The sequence below is a fragment of the Copadichromis virginalis genome, linkage group LG4 (assembly GCF_057382275.1).
Source record: "Copadichromis virginalis isolate Kocher_CV1m ecotype Utaka linkage group LG4, C_Virginalis_male_GT1.1, whole genome shotgun sequence".
Taxonomy (NCBI): Eukaryota; Metazoa; Chordata; class Actinopteri; order Cichliformes; family Cichlidae; genus Copadichromis; species Copadichromis virginalis.
In genome coordinates, this window is record NC_140621.1 from 30,400,131 (window position 1) to 30,416,508 (window position 16,378).

The following is a 16,378-nucleotide window of genomic DNA, read 5'->3' on the forward strand; positions in this document are numbered from 1 at the left end:
GGTGTGACACAATCAAACACATTATATCACAGCAGACACCTCACATCAGCTGTCTAAGACAGTGGTGGAGGGTTGATGATCTGGGCTTGCTTTGCAGCAGGAGGTCATTGAGTCGAACATCAACTGAACAACAAAGTATTCTCAAGTCTAATGTGAGGCCATTTGTCTGACAGCTAGAGCTCGGTCAAAATTATTTCAAATCAAAATCAAATCAAATCACTTTTATTGTCACAGCATGTGCAGGTACACTGGTGCAGCACATGCGAGTGAAATTCTTGTGTGCAAGCTTCACAAGCAACTGAGGTGTGCAAAATACAAGACAATAACATAAGAACAAGCAAAATATAAGAATGGGAATGCATGCATCTGTGCAATGATCTCAAGCACAGAAGCAAATATGCAACAGAATGGCTGAAAAAGACAAGAGTCAAGGTGCTGCAATAGTCCAATCAAAGTCCAGAAATGCTTAGGTGGAGAACTGAATGCCCAGAAATGAACCAAAACAATTCTGTAAGGAAGAACTGGACCAAATCTGTTCACAATCACATGAAAAATGAATAGTGTCATAAAGAAAACTTTTAAAATCACATGCCGCTTTTGCATTTTGGCTAAACTTTTGTTAAATAAATAATAACTTGGTGTAACAGGTCATGGTATGGTTCATTTGAGGTTACATGTACCCAATTTTAAGAACAAGTAAGAAGCAGATAATTCTTTCTATTATTAAGTCCTGATACTTTGAAATTTAGAGTTGACAAAAGGTTGACTTTCTTCTTACCAGCAATTTCTACTTCTGCAAACAATTCCGCATGAATTTTATAACCTTTAAAAAGGTGAACAACTGTGACTCCCTTTTAGCTCGGTTTATTCAGTAACCCAACACTGAATTTATGGATTCTGAACTGTAGCTGTTGATTTTTATACAGTTTGTTTTTTACAGATGCTTATTTTTTCAGCTTGAAAAACTTGTTACTTCTGACTGACTCTTTACCTACATGATAAAAACCTTAGATATTTTTAAACACCGCTTGAGTGTTCAACAAAAAACATCTCCAGTGCAATTAGTGTCAAATGTTCCCTCAAATATGCAGCTGTCTAAACGCCTCAGCTCGTCCTAGAGGAACCAGCGCAAACCCTTCAGTGTCTTGCCCACTTCACGTTGAACTTCATAACTAAAGATATGAGTGCAGTTCTCACTCTGAGTATTAGAGTTTCTGTGAATCGCTCGCAGCAATGACCACAACTTCATCTGAAAACTCCCACAGCACCTCCTACAGAAAGCCTGAGGAACACTGTATGTAGGAGGTGTCCAAATCCACAAATCAGGTGAAAAGTGGATTAGGAAAACTGGCTGTGCCCAGAGTTTAAAAAAACAACATACCAAGTCTAACATCAGATTCACTTTGTTGGGTTTGTTTATGTCTATACGGCATAGAGGATCCATTTGAAATGTGAGACATTGCTTCACAAATATGACAAAAGTCCCAAGAATCGTATCCAAATCCCCATGGATTAATCACTATAGGAAATGCTTTTTCTATTATACACGTTCATCTGATCGTTTCCTATTATAAATAGTATAAATGCAGGTTTAAACATTATTGTAATACTTTATGTACAAGTTATGGTTCAAATGCAACAAGCCTCGGAGGTATAATGTCCAAGATACTAATGAAAATCTTACATTTATTCATGTTAAGTGTGGTTCTGCTATTTTGCATTTGATAAGGACTGGAAAAAGAAAAAGAAACTGTATGGTAGAAAGCTCCCATTGCTTCAAAACTTTAAACCTTTTTAAACTGTAGAGTCTTTTTATGTTTTTCCCCTCACATCTGCAGATTTATCCACTGATAATATCGACTCTCCAATGACTGGAACCATTAGAGTAAATGACCTTTAGCAGGCAGAGGCACTGGTACAGCTACTCATTGTTATCATAATTAGCTCTGACTCTGACTGGGAACACGAACACTGATTAGACTGAACAACACTGCCTTGAACTTCGTTTGGGGTTTTGTGCAAATTAACAACCTTGAAAATCTCGTGGCCTGGAACACAGGAAGTGACAGAGAGAGAGAGCGAGACTGTTTTTTTACACCGTTTTTAGTACTAAAACTGTGCTTTGGCTATGATGTAAGTTTTCCTGAAGCCAATTTAAGATGCCAGTCTTTCTCTTTTTTGGGGGCGTTCACCCAAGTGTACTTGATAAACTAAACGGAGATGGTTATTTAAAACATTCATCTAAAAAAGTCAAGGACAGGTTAGCACTTGAGGCAAACAGTGTCAGTTACAAACGACATCCACTATGCAAGCTGGGAGATCAGAGTGATAACTTAAGACATTCCTACCTCTGCCCCTAGTCTGCTTATGACACCAGCTGTCATGAAAAGGAAGCTGCTTATTGTGTTGTGGCCAAACTAATGTCCTGAATGTGACGTAGCTGGCTGGCAAATTATAACTGACAGAAGTAAATTACAAGTAAATAAAAAAGCAGCGTTGATTTGATTCCACCGATTTACAGCTGAAACACTGACTAATCCCTGCAACCTACCATCTTTAAAGACAACATCCGCAGTTATTTTCTGCAGTTAACCATCAACACTTGGTCAGTTCTCACGATCTTCCCAGCCAGCAATCACTGTCACAGCTGATTTCAGGAGTGGAGCCTCATTGAGGATAATGTCAGCAAACACAGGGGCAGACAGACGACTGACAGGTGTAACTAGGTGGATATCTAGCCTGACAAGTTCAGAAACTCATACTGACATGTACAAAACTGCTTACACTCCCTCAACCACACGAAACCGATACTTGACTTTGAACCGAATTCACCCCTAAGCCGTGACAACGAGAGGCGGATTGACAAAGGTAAATGTTTACCCTCCGTCTCATGAATAGAAGTCCTTAATCTGATGAAACCCTAAGACACACAGCACACACAGTCCAACAACGCCTTCCCTTATCGCCTACTAGCAGCAAGTGCTTTACTCTTGACTATGCTATACCATCTAGTGGACCACTCTGGTAGAGCACGAGGTGGAAAGGAGCTGCCTCAGTATCATTAAAAACAAAAAACACACACTTACTAACATCATGTGCCTGTGAGTCTGAGTGACAAAATCCTCCACACTGCTATTGCCTAGAAGAGAGGTAGACGTGGGTGGGCCCTGGCACTGTTTGCACACGAGGAGTCCAACAATACAGCAAATAAATCTCTGAGGTTTTTATGGCTGAGAAGAATTACTGTACAGTATAAAACAATAATAATATGAAAATAAAATACAGCATCTCTCCAGAGAGCAGACACAAAGTGTTAATGTCACAGCAGTAATATAAACACATATGCAGAGAAGGTGGAAGCCCCTGAGATGCAGTCTGGGTGATTTCTGTCAAATATTTAATTCACCACCAGGGGGAGCAGTGAGTATCTTTGTCCTTGCTGTCAAGTTAGTTAAACAGGAAGTGGAAAAAATTACATGACCTAGAAAACATAAGATGAATAACGTGAATGCTCAGCCATCTTTGAGCGTATACAAGTTTCAGAACTCAGACAGCAGGAGGGCTGGGTCATGTCACAGGAAACCCAGGACTGCCTCAACAGTGAAAACCACTTCAAGGCATTGTTTGTTCCAGTTCCAGTAACACACGTATTCAACAATCCTACAGTCACACTTTGCTTTTGTGACGCTGCCTCTGAAGTGTTTAAACAGCTACATGGAAACTTATTAAAAGACTTTTGAAACAAAAGAGACTTTAAAAAGTAAATCTAGGTATGAGCCACGTGAGTGTGAAAAGACTCTAATCCCCCCAAAAAATGCTAAAAAACCAATTTTAGTCCTGTTGCACTCCATTTCTCCTAAAATATCCCAGATTTGTTCCACTTCCTTTTTTCACTTGAATTTTTTTACTTTTCATTTCTATATCAATGGACAGATTATACTCACAAACTTAGCAAATGCAATTTGTAACAGCTACAAGGCTTTTATACCATGTACACATCAGAAGAATATCTGATGCAGTCAGGTCACGGTGGGATTATTGTGTTTGCCATTTCATGTTGTTTCTCTTACAGATGATGTGTTGGCTCTACCCTGCTTTCATATCAGACTACATGTTTTTTTTTTTTTCATGTGTCCTTAGACACTTTGCTAAAAATTGAGAAAACTCATTTTCTGGCTACATGAAAAAAAAGTGAGGTCTAACCTTGAAGTGCAAACACGGCTAGAAAGCATTATATGTCCTCAGTGGAGCATGTCTCTACAAGCTTTTTTCAGGGAATGAATAGGGAGGTCTTGGAGGGCTCTGGGCTAACTGTCCAGTTTAATCCAACCCAATCAAGCCTCGTCAGGTCAAATGCTAAATCTCTGCTAGACCTCTGCCGTGAGTGGAAGCCTCTATCTGTGGAAGAGCATCCTAAAGACCTCCTAAACCACAGGAGGCAGACTGTGAGTAATGCATTAAAAACACTTACCTAAGACAGACAGCCAAAAAAAGCCCAAGGGGAGGCATCGGAGCCCAGAGGAAACCCACGATTGCAGGTGGAAAGGTGATAAAGAAGGAGACCCAGCAGGAGCAAGGACATGAAGGACAGGTCAGCCAATCAGGAAGAAAAGAATAAAGAGAAACAAACATTCAGTATTTAATAATGGCCAAAACTCAAAACAGCGCTAAGATCAGTGCTTTCTTAAATAAAGGTAAACACCTGTCACTTTAAATCAATCTTTTAGTCATTTATGTAGATTTTTTTTTCTTTCATTACAGATTGCATATCTTAAAGTGCCAGACTGCTGTTTAGAAACAATAGACAATATTTTTCTCCGCACAATTTAACATTTTATGGTCAATTTAAATTATTAACAAGACAAAAAAGACTGCTATCATTCCCCAACTTAAACTTTTGATTTCTTTCATCCACCAAAAGTCTAATGATCACATATTACTTACTGCCTCCTCTACTGCAAAGTGGAACTTAAGACTGTTTTATCTCCCGATCAAGTTATTGCACAAAATTCAGCAATAAGAAAAGCCCTAAAATTAATTTGTGATGATTATACTGACTATGGCTTTGCATATGTAACAAGTAAAATGCAAAAATAATTAATATTGTGGCTACAAATGGTTATAGTTAAAAGAAGCATGCACACTGAACATCTGACCTTACATACAAGATTTTTTGTATGACTAAAACAGGAACAGTCAATGAACACAGCACGAGAAACTTGTGCCCACACATGCTGCTATGCTATATTGTTCTGAGAATAAAAGCCAAGAGAGAGAGCCCATTAAGAACAAAGCTTTCAGGGTTTGATTGTGAAATATGATACAACTATCTGCTCAGCATCAAGACCAACACCATAACTCTGCGACTGATCAACAAACTGCTCTGTTTGTTTTTAGACTTTGTAAGCCACTGAAATTTAAAATACCTGAGCCCTCTCACTCTCTCCCTGCCAACAATTTAAAAGCAAGGGTAATGGATTCTTAAATTATTATCATCGCAAAGCATTAAGCCAGGGCAAAAATGTGTTGTATTTATAGAATCTCATTTAACAGAGAAAGACCTGGAGTTGAAGTGTCAGTGCTTTCAATTAATGAAAGACAGAGTTAGCCTTGACTAAAACGAGCAGTCTCAAAAAGGGACTCAGGAGATGAAGAACACACCTCATAAAATTACACTGACATTAGCTAAACCCAGATCGTTTGGAGGGCAGGGATTATAAAACCACTCCTCTGCTTGTAGCCCCTCCTGTATACTCCAAATGAGGGAGTGGTTCATCTCTACTACGTCTCATTTTCAATCTCAAATAATGCACATTGTGCTTTTGCGATATGGGAGGTGTGTGCATCTTTTTTGCTAGACTCTTTATCCTACAGCCCATCTCCCTCCTTCTAAACAAAGTTCTGCAAACATTTAAATCTTTGGAAAAGCGTATGTACAACAGCATTTACAATTCTTTCACAAACCAGATCTGAATGATCCATATAAAAAAAAAAATTTGCTGACATATAAGGAGCCTGCTGGCTGTGAAAGGGTTTAATTAGCACACTGTAAACTGGAAAGTCTCCAGTTCAAGTTTTTCTATCAAAATCCAAACAGCAGGTCTTGTAGGTCTAAGTACTGAGACTACAGTTGGTCAGAGCATCCTGACCAACTGTATAACAGTCTGGTATGGGAACTGCTCTGCCTTGGACCGGAAGGCGTTGCAGAGGGTCGTGAAAACTGCCCAGCGCATCGCCGGAGCACCACTTCCTGCCATAAAAGACATCTACAGGAAGCGGTGTCTGAAAAGGGCTGGGAAAAATCATCAGAGACCCCAGTCACCCATCACATGGACTCTGCACCCTCCTGCCCTCTGGGAGGCGCTACAGGAGCCTCCGGACTAAGACCACCAGGTACCGGAACAGCTTCTTCCCCACAGCTGTCAGACTCCTGAACTCTGCCTCCTGACATCTGACCCACGTTAACTCATGGACTGAACATACACACACCCACAATGGACAACTGTACCCTCAAACACACAATAATAACATGGACGGAACCACCACTCACAACCACCAGCACTTTATATAGCCTCTGTAGAATTATCCACATATCTCACTTATCTTAACTGCACTACTGTATAGCTCTGTAATAATCATTCTGTACATACGATAATTTTTAACCCTACAACTGTTTACAACTTGCATAGTTCCCATTTCTGTATAGCTGTATATCTCAGATTCTGTAAAGTTATTTATTTCATATTCTGTATAGTCTTTCATATTTATATCCTGTTCATAGCCTGTACATAGCTTGTACTCACTACAGCCTGTACATACCTATAGTTATAGAATATTCACAACATACTTCATACCGTGTACATTATAACATACCATAATAGACCCATTTCTGTAATATATTTACATATCTATATTATTGCTAATATTTATTGTAATATATCTATATCACTAAGCACTTCTGGATGGATGCAAACTGCATTTCGTTGCCCTGTACCTGTGCATGTGCAATGACAATAAAGTTGAATTCTATTCTATTCTATTCTATTCTACATGTGGAAAAATCTTGACTGTACTAGCATTCCTTTCTTTCTGTATTAAAATCTACTGGGTTTTTTTCTTTGTTTTTTGAGACCTTAGCTGTGGTCCTGCTTCTGCTTCTATCCACTACAGGAAAATGTAACCTCAGCCCTTTACAGATGCTGACAAACAGCAGCAACAGACCTTCTTTAATGATGTTGAAGAATGGCTTTATATGCTCCAAGGTGGTGATAGTGCAGTGAAGATGCATCAGCACCTTATGGCTGCAGTGACACAATGGGACACTATAGGGAGGACTTGTGCTTTAAAATCTCTGTCTTGCGTTGTTCCCAAGGTAACACTTCCCTCTTCTTTTCCTGCGTCTCACCATTTGGCAGAGCATTATTGGCTGGGGAACAGGAGACAACGACATGATCAAGTAGAAATACTTGGTCAATACACAAGAAGCTAATCCCTTTAGTAGGAGCAGAACTTTACAGGGACTTAAACTGCTGATAAAACGACTTGTCTGTTCTGCAGCAAACAGATGAAGAAAAAAACTGCTACTTCTGAAGTAAACTATAAAAAACAAAATGAAAAAAGCTTTCTTGTGTGCTGTTTCATAGACATTCTGTACGGGCAGCATTGCAGAACGGTTTATGGAAGTCGAAGCAAAAGCATGCCTGATCAAATCAACAAAAGTAAATGAAACTAATTGCATGAACAGATGACAAAACTCTGTCTCGCATGCTCAGAGCTGTGCTCCGCAGCATCACCGTAGAGAGGAAGAGTGATTACAGATGAGAGGGATTGGCCCTCCTTGTCTCTTTTTTAATTGCCTCCCACACTTTAATAGGAGCCATCTATCACTCTCTAGCCCAGAAGCAGAATTCTCACACCACTGAGGAAGAGACCATCTAATACTTTCCCCAGCACATCTACTACTCCAATCCACCTTTCTCTAAACTAAACACACAAACACACTTCTGACCTGAGCGCTGTCACACACACTGAGGATCATCCTCCCACATTTCAGTCATTTCCCTTCCGACATCAGCTAAAGGATCTTAAAGAAGTTGGTGAAGGGCTGACTTTTTTAAGAGTCAGCATCTTTACTTCCCCAGAGGTTGATGAGAATCTTTGTTATAACCACCAGCACACTGCTACAAACCAGAGGTGTGGACTCGAGTCACATGACTTGGACTCGAGTCAGACTCGAGTCATTAATTTTATGACTTTAGACTTGACTTGAAAAAATGTTGTAAGACTTGTGACTTGACTTGGACTTTTACACCAATGACTTGGGACTTGAATTGGACTTGAACCGGTTTATTTGAAAAGACTTGATATTTTACCCCAAATATAAAATTTAACATGCATATTATATAGAGATTGAAAATGTGACGTCATTCACGGGTAGAACCGCAAAGGATTCTGGGAACTCGTGGCAAGCGGTACTAGCGCACGCAGGCTTTCAATTAAAATCAGTTATACAGCGATAAAAAGAAACACAAAAATGTCAAGAAGCTGTTGTATTATTAACTGCAATAGCCGGTCGCATGACAGCCACGGGAAGCCGACGGGTAAAGAGATCGGTTGTTATCGGATTACGACGTTGAAGAGAAATTGTTCGAGCCATGTTTCCGAAGTAACAAAGAGGTGACGGATGGACTGGATTGCAGCCATTCAAAGATCAAATATAACGTCCCAGAACACTCCAGCTCACAGGTTAGTCTGCTCCAAGCATTTACACGAAGGTCAGTGTTTTTTAGTAGTTAATACGTCATTTTCATAACATAATTAGTGATATAGGTTACAAGCAAGTCTGGCGCTGAACAGAAATTGTCGCGCTATGCTCCTTTATTTATTGTGCATAAATAGTGAATTGTCCTGACACAATATTGCGTTTCGCTTCTGTTATTATGGTACATTGACAAAAACATATACTTTTATTCACAGGATAAAACAGGTTTTTTGTATCACTAATTGCCCAGTACGATTACAGCATACAATATTGTTGTCACTGCTACATTTCTGTGATGGGTACCAGAAATTATTTCCACTACTAATTAATTACCGTTGAGCTCAAAGGTCCTATTAATAAACGGTTAACGAATGTGTATTTATGACGACAATTTGTGAGACTGGTAAACTTATGATACGTACGATGGTCTTTCATTCTACACGGTGCATTTCAAGGTCCTGCACCCATCCGTCGGTAAACTGTACCTGGGCTTGTTGCAGTGACCTGAAGTTACTAAACTTCATGAGTGTATGCACTCACTCCAACAACCGTATGATTATAAATATGCATATAAATATGCTAAGATGAGATAGCTGACTTCATCTAACTAGCAAATGTTGTCCAGGCTACGTTGGTGATGCAGTTTTTTTTTTTAATGTGTATGATATTTTTGTCATGCGATTTTAAAGCTGGTCCTACAACCGCATCCAAGAATAACATGCAGCTTATCTCAGAACTGTCGGTGAAAATTATTCTTGGAGCTAGGTTTAATTGAGCTGCATTTTAAAGAGGTGCAATTTCACAATTTGTGTATATTTTCTAAGTTCACTATTTTGTCATGTGTTGAGAAAAACACAGATTTTAAAATTACATGGTCTAATATTTACATTTAGCATAACTGCAACATGCCTTTTTTCGTTTTTTTTTTTTTTTTTAAAGACTCGAAAGGACTTGAAATTCAAAGTTTCAGACTTGTGACTTGACTCGGACTTTTACACCAGTGACTTGAGACTCGACTCTGACTTGCCTGACATTACTTGAGACTTGACTTGAGACTTGAGGATAAAGACTTGAGACTTACTTGAGACTTGCAAAACAATGACTTGGTCCCATCTCTGCTACAAACACATTACACTCATTATCACTGTAACAATATAGTGTTTTATCACATATATTAAATCTGTGCAAGCACCATTAAACAACCTCTGCAGGAGCAATTCAGTATGTCTAACATCCCACTATAAACCCAGCTGCCTTTAATTATTCAAAGAAAGACTTAGATTTAGCGGGCGGACCATTGCAAACTGCCTTTTTGCTTCATTTTTATACCTAATACTTTTGTTTTAACATTATTTTTAGTGCCTTAAATGGTTAAAATACACTATAGTATTTGACAGTTATTGTTCGCTGTCCTCACAGGATGTATCTCTGTGACAATTCAAATCTGCAGATCCCCTCAGCTTTATAATGCTTTCTAAAGTCACAGCTTTAACTTACTCTTTAGCTGTCCGCTCCTTAACTTTAGTCTGGTGTCCCACTCCCATTGCGTTCATTTTCTATCACAGCAGGAGGCAAATTTTCAGCAAATAGCTCTTCAAACCCACTTGACCAGCCTGCTCAGCACTGATAAAATTTAACTAAGTTGAATTTGTGTCAACCTAAAACTGAACTCAAACATTGCTCCAGCTCCTGTAATTGCTGGATGTTGTCCATGCTGGAGCACCTGTCCCTCTGTGGGTTTGTCTCATTCCCAGGATTGCTTTCTGCATTGATCCAGAGTGGAAAACAATTCCGATTCAGAGCATTGTCACCAATGAGTGTTAATACCCATTCAGTTCCACTGGTGTGGAACAAATCCTTCTGTACATTCACAGACCATTAAGGTGAATCACAGACTCGTGTGCAGAACAACAGCAGCTTGTCACAACACAGTGAGCAACGACAAACAAAGAACAAGCAACTGTGTGAAAACTGCAATTTTCTGAACAAAAAGCTGCACCGTGACAGCTGAATAAAATGCATACGTACATATTTATAGTATTTGAATGAGGGATGGCAGAATTTTGAAGCCAGTGTACACACGGTACGTTATGACCTGGCTCGCATTAACAACCACTTTATCGATCTGTAGTTAAGAGTTTTTAATGGAAAACACAAACTAAGAACAAAGTTTACACGGGGATGCAACTCAATGCATAGACATAAATTTAGCTTTCTACCAGAAGTCACACAGCCTTTCCGGCCTCTCCACGAAGTAGAAATTGTCTTATCGTACAACAAAGCATGAACAATAAGGAGCAGATTAGGTCTAACTAATATGCAGACTAAATACCTGAACACAAATAATCTCTTTATAGACAAAGATGAGACATACTGGCAAGCTGCTCACACAAAATCCCAACACTGAATGTCAAGTTAGCTACACTTTTGGTGGAAGGCAGAACAAAAAGGAAGATGAAGCACCAGTCAGGAACTGGGGCTGGCGCATGCAAATTTTAACACAACACCAGATGGCAAACTTTGATTTATAGTCTTCTGCCTGCCTGTGTAGAGAAGGATTGTGGTAATTCAACCAATAGGGAGGTTACAGGGAAACACTTGTAAGAAATCCTCTGAAAAGCCAACAGCTCTTCAGGCAATGGTTATGATACTAACGCCTAAGTCAAATGACTGTTGGCTCTTAATAGGAAAGGTAATGACAACCGAAGAGTTAAGAAGTGTTAACCACCGCACCACCATGCAACAATGTGACCTTGCACCGAGAAAGTTCCTGGTTTGTAATCTCCTGGTGGGCCGCACTGTACAGAGTTTGCATGCTGTCCTTTGCATTTGCTTTAGTTTCCGATGCTGTATAATATATTAAACGTACAAGATTTAGAAAGAAAGTATAAGAAACCCAGTTCACCATCTTAAAAACCTAAAGATTGATTTCAAGTTTTTAAATAAAAGACATTTTTCTGCACATGGCTGTATTTTTGTGTAACAGTATTTGAAGTCAAACAGATTGTTTTATAATATTCATATATCTCTTCATCCACTCCACCATTCCACAGACTAAACACTACAAATACAACCTAACAATACCTTGTTATTTATTTATTTTTTTTAGATGACATTATGTCTCTTCAAATGACAAGTAATTATGCTGAAGTGTTTTATATTCTGGCTTTTTTCCCTTTGACTGAAAAAGAATAATGACTAGCAGGCAGTGCGGTTTGTTTTGCATTGACAGTTGATGTAAATGATTACACTTCACACGAGCTGCTCTTCATCTTATCCAGACACAAAGCTTTGTTTATATATCAGAGCGGGACACACACACACACACACACACACACACACACACACACACACACACACACACACAGAGCAAGATGATTAAAAAAAAAAAAAAAGAATCTGGCCAAGGTTTTAATCTTTGTAGAGCAAGTCTGACATCAATCTGACTCACATCACCGTCAAGTAGGCCTTCAGCAAACACAGCATCTATCCACCTCTTCAAATAATAGCCCAAATTCACGCAGTGACAGACTTATTTTTTTACTGGGTATACATCACTCTACTGACAGTTCACTCTGATTGGAGATGAACCCTTTTGAGGGACAAAAGTATTGATATATCACAATATATATATATCAGAATATTGACTAAACTCACATTAAACAGGCTCTCAAACTGCAACATAACAATATCACTCACTAACTTCTTTTCAGAGGTGCACCTGAAGTGAAGGAGCCATTTGCTTTGGACTGACAGCACAGCATCACAGCTTACTGCCAAAATGAAAAATGAATTGAACCTCCCTCTCTGTATTCAATTAAGTTCAATTTTATTTATATAGTGCCAATTCACAACAACACTTTATATTGTAAAGACCCTACAACATTAGAAAAAAACCCCAACAAGGAAAAACTCCCTTTTAACAGGAAGTGATCACCACCAGAACCAGGCCTGGGAGGGCAGCCGTTCATCACGACCGGTTTGGAGTGAGGGAAAAGAAAAGGGAACAGAGGAAGGCAGGACAAGAGACACACTATTAGAGAACAAGCCAGAGTTTAATAATTGCTCATGACTAAATATAGTGGTGGTGTATAAACACACAGGTACTGAAGGGAAAAGAAATTCTGAATGCATCATTAGAAGCTCTCTAGCAGCCTAAGCCTATTGCAGCAGGTAACTAAGATGGGGTTCAAGGTTACCTGATCAAACTAGAAGCTTTGTCACAAAGGAAGGTTTAAAGCCTGATCTGTCTGTCTCTCAAATTCAAACTGGGAGCTGGTTCCACAGGAGAATAATTTAACAATATCCATCCATTGTCTTCCACCTACCTTTTTTAGGGTTGCCTGGAGTGTATCCCAGCTATCATAGCGCGAGAGAGGGGTGCGGTAAACCCTGGACAGGTCGCCGTTCAATCGCAGGGCCAACACAAGAGGAAACAACTCACACTCAGTGCCAACCAAAACAACTTAACCGAGATCTTTGGTACGATTCCAAAAGAACTTCAGAGTGCTTTGTTTATGTTGCCGAAGTGATTCAGTTCCAATCCAAACCAGTTACCAGGTGTTTGTTACGAGTTTGAGCTAAAAAAACATCCTGTTTGCATGGTGAATAAATTACTTACTGATTCTAAATTTAACTGGGAGACAATAAAGATGAAGTAATATGGGAGAAATATGGCCTCTCTTTCTCAGTTAAGCCTTGGTGCAACATTCTGGATTAACTGATGGCTTTCCAGGAAGTTTTTAGAGCAACCTGATGATAATGAGTTATAATAGTTCTGCCTAGAAGTACTAAATGCGTGAATTATTCAAGAGACTTTCCCAAAATCAGCATCCTCCAACCAGAACAATGCTCATGTATATACAGACTGAGCTCGCACTATCAAATGAGGTAAGGTATCTTTTGCCTTCCCTTCATAAAAACTTCTGAAACCTCACTGATCTTTAAGTGAAACAGTTCAATTTATTTTCCTCTGCTTGTTATTCAAAAGTCTTCCCTGAAACCCATTCACTGGGAATTACAGCACATAATCCATTATGAGACAAGCTCCTCATCTCCTGGTGCAAAAGCCAAAGCTCTACATTCTTTAGCTGACTGACAATCAGACAATGGCTGAGTGAAGCTGATTTTTAAAAGAAGAAGAGAGAAAATGAAAAGTAAGTGCAGAGGATGTAGCAAGGACATGTTCAGATTTCTTTACAAGTATCTTCAACACATTTCTTTCCCCTTCACAAGTTTTGATCACGTTTTTTCACTCGTCTCAGCCACCGGGGAAAACATTTCATTGTTCAATATTTGCACTTCATCTGTTCAGGTTCACACAAATCAGGGGCTCAAAAGCAAAGTCACCTTCCTATTAAAAATGAATTGCTCACGAGGGTAATTCAGCTGAATGAAATGTCTGCATACGCTGCCTCCTGAGGTCTTTGAGAGGTTTAAAACTTGAGCTTGTCCCCATATGACTCTCTGAGGATAGAAGTGTTTTGATCAAAGAAGGCCCCCGCAAAAAAAACCCCAACAAACTGCAGCCCTGTATTGTGAAAAACAGATAAAAATCTGAGATATGCTGCTGCCATGGGTATATTAAAAAGTTGAAAGCGCAGCAACCCAGTCTTGTCTGACAACTATGTAACAGGAAATCACAAACCTATACAAACAAAGAAATCATATCTTTAGGAATGTTTAAACAATGAATATTTAACATTTGAAAACTTTGCTACAGTCTAGAAAACCTGTGTGTTACATCATTTAAGTGTTTACTCAGCAGCATGCCCTGGGGTAACAGAGGAAGACAAGGTACAAACAAACTGTCAGTGTGTGTGTGTGTTTTAAGCGACTCAAAGGTCGCTGAATGAGCACATCCAAACTACCACTAAAGAATAATTTATCAGAATCAGAATCAGAATCAGAAAGGGGTTTATTGCCAAATGTTGAGCAGGTTTACAACATTAGGAAATTGCTGCGGTGCTTCAGTGCAAGCGTAGTGTCATAAATAGCACTTAAATAGACATGAAAAAATAAAAGTAGGAATAAGAATCAAAAGTGCTACGTAGAAAGATATGTGCATGAGATATACATGAGATATATACATGAGAATAAGAATTAAGAGTGCTACGTTGAAAGATATATACATGAGTGCAGGTGGTGATCAGTGCCAAACATGGAATGATGCAGTGACACAGCGTAGGGTCATGTGTTAGGGGTGGGAACAGTCATATGGTTATTGTTCATGTGTCCAACAGCAGAGGGGAAGAAACTGTTCTTATGGCGAGAGGTTCTGGTGCGAATGGACCGGAGCCTCCTGCCTGAGGGGAGCAGGTCAAACAGACTGTGTCCAGGGTGAGAAGGGTCAGCTGAGATCCGAGCTGCACGCCCCAGTGTCCTGGAGGTGTACAGGTCCTGCAGAGATGGGAGTCTGCAGCCAATCACCTTCTCAGCAGAGCGCACAACACACTGCAGTCTCTGTTTGTCCCTGATAGTGGCTCCAGCGTACCACACGGTGATGGAGGAGGTGAGGATGGACTCGATGATTGCAGTGTAGAATTGCATCATCGTCCTTATTGGCAGGTTGAATTTCTTCAGCTGCCTCAGGAAGTACATCCTCTGCTGGGCTTTCTTGATGACGGAGGTGATGGTGGGCTCCCACTTCAGGTCCTGGGTGATGGTGGTACCCAGGAAGCGGAATGAGTCCACAGAGGTGATGGGGGTGTCAGTCAGGATGATGGGGGGGAGTGGGGCTGTGTGCTTCCTGAAGTCCACAATAATCTCCACTGTCTTCTGGGCATTCAGCACCAGGTTGTTGTGGCTGCACCAGGACACCAGACGTTCAACCTCCCTCCTGTAGGCAGACTCATCCCCGTCCGAGATGAGCCCAATAACGGTGGTGTCATCTGCAAACTTGATTAGCTTGACAGACTGGTGGGTGGAGGTGCAGCAGTTGGTGTACAGGGAGAAGAGCAGAGGAGAAAGAACACAGCCCTGAGGGGAGCCGGTGCTGATGGTCCGGGAGTCCGAGACATTCTTTCCCAGCCTCACATGCTGCTTCCTGTCCGTCAGGAAGTCAGTGATCCACCGGCAGATGGGATCAGGCACATTCATCTGGGAAAGCTTGCCTCGGAGATGGTCTGGAAGGATGGTGTTGAAGGCAGAGCTGAAGTCCACAAACAGGATCCTGGCGTAGGTTCCTGGGGAGTCCAGATGCTGCAGGATGAAGTGTAGGGCCATGTTGATGGCGTCGTCTACAGACTTGTTGGCTCTATATGCAAACTGCAGGGGGTCCAGGAGGGGGGCCGTGAGGGTCTTGAGATATGAGAGAACCAGGCGCTCAAATGACTTCATGACCACAGATGTCAGAGCCACGGGTCTGTAGTCATTTAGTCCAGTGATCCTAGGTTTCTTGGGGACAGGGATTATGGTAGAGGACTTGAAGCAGGCAGGCACATGACATGTCTGCAGTGAGGAGTTGAAAATGCCAGAAAACACTGGGGCCAGCTCGTTTGCACAGTGTCTGAGGGTGGCAGGAGACACACCGTCTGGGCCGGGAGCTTTCCGAGCATTCAGACTCCTAAACTGCTTCCTCACACCTGCTTCATGAATATGAAGAGTTGTGGTCGGAGG

General features: G+C 40.5%; 1 protein-coding gene across 2 annotated transcripts in view; it reads right to left on the minus strand.

The window, feature by feature from the left end:
* Positions 1–16,378, minus strand: part of asic2 (acid-sensing (proton-gated) ion channel 2) — a 428,762-nt gene that overhangs the window by 236,454 nt on the left and 175,930 nt on the right. The gene's annotated exons all lie outside the window — the stretch shown is intronic.